Source organism: Ostrea edulis, chromosome 2, assembly GCF_947568905.1.
Source record: "Ostrea edulis chromosome 2, xbOstEdul1.1, whole genome shotgun sequence".
NCBI classification, from domain to species: domain Eukaryota; kingdom Metazoa; phylum Mollusca; class Bivalvia; order Ostreida; family Ostreidae; genus Ostrea; species Ostrea edulis.
Window position 1 is genome coordinate 108,577,817 of NC_079165.1, and position 6,693 is coordinate 108,584,509.

The following is a 6,693-nucleotide window of genomic DNA, read 5'->3' on the forward strand; positions in this document are numbered from 1 at the left end:
CAATGTAAACATGTACATGTATATAGCTGACCTTAATCACATATTCCTAATTACAATGAAAACTTTACGTAAAAATAAACCATTGCTTATGGTTCACATTTCTTTGAACTGCTATTTATCAAATTGAAATTACTGGCATGTGATTGTCGTTGTTCACTACTCTTCTTTTATTTGGTGAAATTGTGCTGCACGTGCCGTGAAACAATGTACCGACGAGTGGTAGGAAAAACACAGGTGTTTATATACAGGATGTCGAGAATTTGGTCGTTTCATAAAAAGGTGTGAACGTCTGCAGGGAAGTCTACAATCGGATATGTACCGAAAACACCAACGTATCATTAAACAACAATTACAAGAATTGAATAATTGATAGCTAATTTCTAAATAAGTAATGGGGTGGGGGCTTGCATGCTGGCTAAGCGAAAAGGTTTTTGGGGTGAATCATTTCGGAAATTATTTCTTTGTTTTATCACACGGAGGTACACGGTGGCATCGACGGAGGTACAGGTGACATCCACGGAAATGCGCGGTGGCATCCACGGAGATCCTCCTTGGACTTCAATGTCGGAAAAATAGAACTTCAAAGGTGCCGACATTTTTAAAGGTCCACCGCGTTTGGGGCAAATTTGTTCCACCGCGTTGCGTGGAACACGCATAAAACTCGTGTCATGTACTGTAGAATCAACGATGTAAGTTTTTGATTTTCTGTTAATACAACATATGAGAGGTGAAGATAACGAACAGTTCCATTACTCCTATAAGGAATACAAAAATAAAGAGCTGGAAAAACAAGAACCCCTGGACTTGCCATATATGGAATCAAGTGCTTAAAAGGAGTAAATATTCCCTGTCGACCGGTCACGCCTGCCTTGAGCCCTATATCTCGATCAGGTCAACGGAGTAATGCACAGTCAAAATCAGTGTACAAAGAACGACCTGACATTGGTAGAAAACAGGCAAGATAGCACTTGACCCAATGACAGATTGAATTGGCAAACTAGATCGACCGTAAAATTTGCGAAATGCTGACAAAGTGTTGAAAATGTGTTTGTCAGGAGCCTGTTTTGATTTGAAACCTGTTTATTCGCACAACAAGCTATTACGTATCGGATCAGTTCAGAGATATAATAAACACCATATCCAGGTGATAATGGAATATTGCTGCATAAATATGGGACGTTGACGATGGAGAAGCTGAAATCATCCCGTTTGAGAAGGTGAAGTTATCCAGTTTTATTTGATTTTTTGGTGATATTTCCTTTTGCATTATCATCTCAATATATGACAATTCACACAACTGATGTTGTTTGTGGTATTTTTATGGAAGGGGCACACGAATTCCAGTTAATAGAAAGTCAACTTATATTACAAAACATTAATCATTTATATTCTCAAAATATGCTGTGAACGGCATTAACTCCTTTTCCCCTCCACTAATCACAATATATGAATATTTCCGAGTTTCATTTTTATTAATTAATGATGACAAAAAGTCAAGTCTTTAATTGATCGTTTCGTAAAATATTGAAAAGTTTTACGTTTTTGGAAAGGTTCTGTGATCTAAAATTTGCTAAAAGTTATTTTATTGATAATCAGTTCTGTTGAGACAAATGACGTTTAAACCCCCTCTTTCCCACCAGTTATTTTCATGAGGATTAAGGATGAGAACATTTACTGGATCCTGCAATGCATTTTCCTTTTGAAGCAATATGTCATTTTGGTGTTGGATTGTTTTTGTCAAATTGCGATTTACTATTTTTATGACAGAAAACATTAAGGTTCATAAACTTATGTAAGTAATGTATGCGTTGAAAAACCTATTCACAGGCTTTGGAAGAAGCAAAATTACATAATTATCTTCCCGAATACCAATTGATTTCTTATAATGCTATATATTCATTCAAACCAAAATCGTTATTCTAATAAAATTCTAAACTTGATTTTAATTTTATTATTGATGACGGTAATTTTTTTTTATATAAAACTATCATGATAGCGCTGTTTATGACATAAATTAGATGCAATATTGATTTTAGGGTATAAGTGTGATAATTCAAATTTATTCATCACATCGATTTGGTATCAAACATTGTTTTAAACTGGAAATGTGATTTTAAAGAACTGTGTATTTGGAATATCAAACATTGTTTTAAACTGGAAATGTGATTTTAAAGAACTGTGTATTTGGAAAAGGAACAAGTTTGAGTATTACGTTGAAGATAAGAAAGGGAGGCGCATCTCATCAATCCCATAAAGAAAGAAAATTAAACAAAGAACATGACCCACGAACCATGAAAAATGGCCTAGCCTGGGATATTGATAATTTCCGTATATAATAATCTTCTGGATATAGGCTTTCTAGAAATATTTTTCTTTTTTTCATATATTCTATACTTTTTTGTTAATATGACGTTGAATATTGTGGTATTTAATGTTAAAAAATTAACATTTCGGGATACACGTCACAACAATAAACCTGCAATGATCATGTACAATGTACATGAACCTATAAATCTCTGAATATATCAAGTTATATGCACTCATATAGCTAGAATGGCTAATTCAATGATCATAATAAGCATTTTTGACCAAATATGGGAAATAGAAATAAGAAATATTTTGGAAATGATGTTCAAAGCCGTGATTGTTCAACTTTACTTTTAAATTATTTTTACTTGAATTTTGAAATACTGAAATAAGAAGAATAAATATAGTATGTAGTCTATTTACATGGTGAAAGAAGTGAATCATTGGAACAATTCTGTTTCATATCATATTCCATGGTTTTTGGATTTTGTTTTGTTTTTTGGTTGTTTTTTTTTTTTTTTTGTATTAAAACGACCGAGTATCGATATCAATGGTAACGAAATAAGTTGACACCGCGTCTCGTCAAAACATGTTCAATTCGAATTTACTCGGAATTACACGGTCAACGAGCATTTGCTGTGAAACCTGATTAAAGGAAAATTACTGTAGACACCTAATAGTAAGTATCAAATGATCTTTTTTGTTACATGTACATGTAGATTTCATAGTGTGAATAATAACAACACAACACCGATATAGGGGATCAGAGTCAGTATATTATTGACTCTGAAAATACGATTTGAGAAATGATACTGTATACATTTTACTGTATTTATCTTGATCAATAATTGCATATTCCTATACGTATTAATCATGTAAAAATACTGAGGTCTTTTAACCAACAATTTTAAATGCTTGTGCCAGGGCCGTAAATTACATGGAGGCGGAGGAGGCAGCTGCCTCCTCCAACTTTTGAGCCAAAAAAAAATAAAATTTAAAGTTCATATAGAATTTATGTTGTTTCCAATAACTAAGAACATGATAACTCCCTTAAAAAGCATTATAGATCTTTCTTTTAGAATGAGTTAGTCAAGTAACATCTTAGAAGGCCCTAGAATCAAGGATTTTGCACAAAACGTGTTCAGTGTGCACAAAATGTGCTCAGCGTCTGGGGGCCTGGGGCCCCAGACCCCCGCCTAATTTCCTGCCTCCTCCAAATTGAAGGTTAATTTACGGCCCTGCAGTGTGCAATACATTATTGACTGACAGAACGTAATTCATGAGCTGTGATCTAAAAATCTTCCAGACATTAATATAGATTTGAATAGAATTACATCTAGATACATATTTGAAATGGAATATATCCTAAGGCACTGTAGTTTTAAATTGTTTGGATTATATTGCATTTACATGTAATGTATACATGCTTGTAAATGACACAGAATGAGAAATAATCTAAATTGGCCTATTTGCATAATGTTCCCAAAATAGAAGTATCATGTAGATCTATACAGGAAATAACATTTACAAATCATGTTTGTTGTTTGTTATTTGCCAGTTAAGTATCATAATGATAATACTAGTAGTTCATAATAAGTAATTATTATGCTAAAATCAAATACCCTTTTTATTGTCAACAAATACATCACTGGTAGAAAGGTTATAAAGCTTTTATCTAGCACAAGTTTCCATATTCTACAGGTTTACATATGTCAGCAAGTCCTCAAAAGCAGCTTTAGGGGTTCCCAGGAGATTCTGATGCTCACTGTTAGACTTTCACTGTTGTCAAAATCCAACCTTATTTTCTCTTTTCTCAAAATTTCAGCTCTCAAAAACTTGTTTGATTAATTATGTCACTCCTGTTTTGTTGAACATGGTGTTGTCAGCAATAGGTTCAAGTTCTTCTATGTCTTGTTGTAGGTGATTTGTACAGAAGCGAATGATGGCCTCTTTTGAAATTAAGATTTCATGCCTTACTCCTACTGGGACTACAACTAACTTTGGACCTGGTCACTCGCAGATACAGCATGAAGTGTGCCCTCTTGATGTACATGGGGATGGGAGTGATACAGAAGGGGGACTAATTGGAAGAACTGCTACTGCTGGTGGTGGTGCTGGACTGTCTTGAATCTGTTGCCTAACCGACTTGATATTCTTCTGTTTAATATGGGAGCAACACACACACTCTGGCATATATTGCACAGAAAATCATGATCAGATGGTGCCCTCCCTATCAGAGTGGTGATCACTGTCCTATATTTCTTTGAAATCCTGGATCTGTGTTTTGGTTTTACTCTCCATGGACAGTTGAAACAGAGAAAGAATTAGGGACCACTCCTTGGCATATCTGAAATATTTATGTCATATATATGTAATTAAAATATACAATTTGGGTTGGATGAAAATCTTATCTTCATGTTAAAACCCATTAGCCTAGGTTATTTTTCCTAAAATCTAATTATAAATCAATTAACTTGTTAATTAATGCTTGGTGAATCAATTAATAAATTGTATTCAAAAACTTGAAATTATTTTTTTTCCACTAATAAACTGAAAATGTGTATCTTCAAATGTTTTGTTGATTAATGTCAGTGTGAAATATAGAGGGGGTATGGGGTTTACAACAATGTATATTACATGGTTAATTTATTTCTATTATGTAGTCCATGTAAATTTCTGTGGAAACGAGGAAGTTATTTATATTCGGTCTTTCCTATCCCGGGGTAGGAAAGACCGAATATAAATAACACCCTCGTTTCCACGGAAATTAAGTCCATGAGAGCCTGAAATCTCCCAACCTGGGTCTGTTTAATGGACCCTTCCAAAGTCCTTTTTTAAGGAAAAAGTAAACCATTTTCCTAATCCAAAAAGAAAACTGGTGCAAAAACCATGCACATCTCCATACATGAAATAATATAAATAATAGAAAAATTATCAGTAGTATTGTAATACATTTTTGGGGGGTGGGGGTTTGCCGTTTCACCTTTATAGATTGGGTTTTTTTCCTAACATTTAAAACATATCTTTTCAATATCAATTTTGTCTTTAGCACAAAATAAAAATTCTAAAATCAATGAAAGCGTTTGATTTTCGTGTGTATATATAAAACAAAACGAAAGAAAAAAAAACTAGGATCCTCCACTAGTAAACTATGTTTTCCATTTAGAGTTATTGCCCTTCAATTGAAAAAAAGTAAATATAATTAAATGAATACTTTACATTTCAACACAAGTTATGTCAAATATTATTTAACAAGATATATTTTGATATGTATTTAAATTGACCTACTTCATTAAAAACAAACTTTCTTTGTATTTTTGTAGGTTTCTTTCCACGTATATACAAGGGACTTATGAATTGACGAACTTAAATAGTTGAAGTTGAAAACAAAACAATAATTGTGTCCTCTCCGTTCGATGAATGAATATTGTACGTTCAAATTCTCAAGTACAAATGTAAAATAGATAGAGCTCACAGCCGTGTTTGAAATTGCCGTAATATTCGGACATTGTTAATGTAACACGTTGCTACAAACAGCTAAACTCTGTAATAATTCAGACAATATACATATGGGTTGAGCAGGAAGTGGGGGTGATAGTTTATAGCCTTGCCTGGTGGTTTGGTGGAAATTCAGTCCCCATTCCGAATATATATTCCTAAGCTTTGATATGAAAGGAAATGCTAGTAAAACTCACCTGCCAAAGCATTTGTTGGTTTTATATCTTTATATCTGCAAGAGGAAAAACAATTCCAGCAAGTATGAAACATTGAAGGTCGACAATGAATATGATTGATACACAGTACAGAGATCAGACGTACACTTGTAATTTGTGCAATATTAAAGATTCTGTCATCTTGAAACGATGTTGACGATGAAACATTAATTTCAACACTGAAGATACATCATGTTTTATACGTTGAACTCACGACTGATATAAATTTGACCACGCTCAAACAACATGGAGTATCAAAATCCTTTCAACTTTGATATTATGCTGAAAAATTAATATATATTAACGTTAAAATGTCTAGAAATTTTAAAGCTCAAAGATATATTTTGACAATTTTCTTTACATCTATTGTTTTCGGTAAGATAACTATATGATTTGGTTATGCTACAAAACTTAAAAAAAGATAACAATATCGATTGATTTCGTGGGTATTATAAACAGGTTAAAATAACAAACATTAAATCAATTTTAGAACTTCTACAAGAATTACAAAGTTAAAAGTTGGGCAAATAGGAACCCCTCGACGTACACTAGGTGGGTTTAGGTGCCTAAGAGGAGTGAATATCCCCTTTCGTTCTGTCACATCGGGTGTGAGCCATACATCCCGACCAGGTAAACGGAGTAATCCGTATTCAAATTCAGTGTGTAAAGAACG

General features: G+C 33.3%; 1 long non-coding RNA gene across 1 annotated transcript; it reads left to right on the forward strand.

The window, feature by feature from the left end:
• Positions 1-2,291: 2,291 nt before the first annotated feature.
• LOC130052058 (uncharacterized) lies at positions 2,292-5,613 on the forward strand. The gene is made up of 2 exons (XR_008800415.1): positions 2,292-2,986; positions 4,228-5,613. It is a non-coding gene; the product is annotated as an uncharacterized LOC130052058 (long non-coding RNA).
• Positions 5,614-6,693: the final 1,080 nt, after the last annotated feature.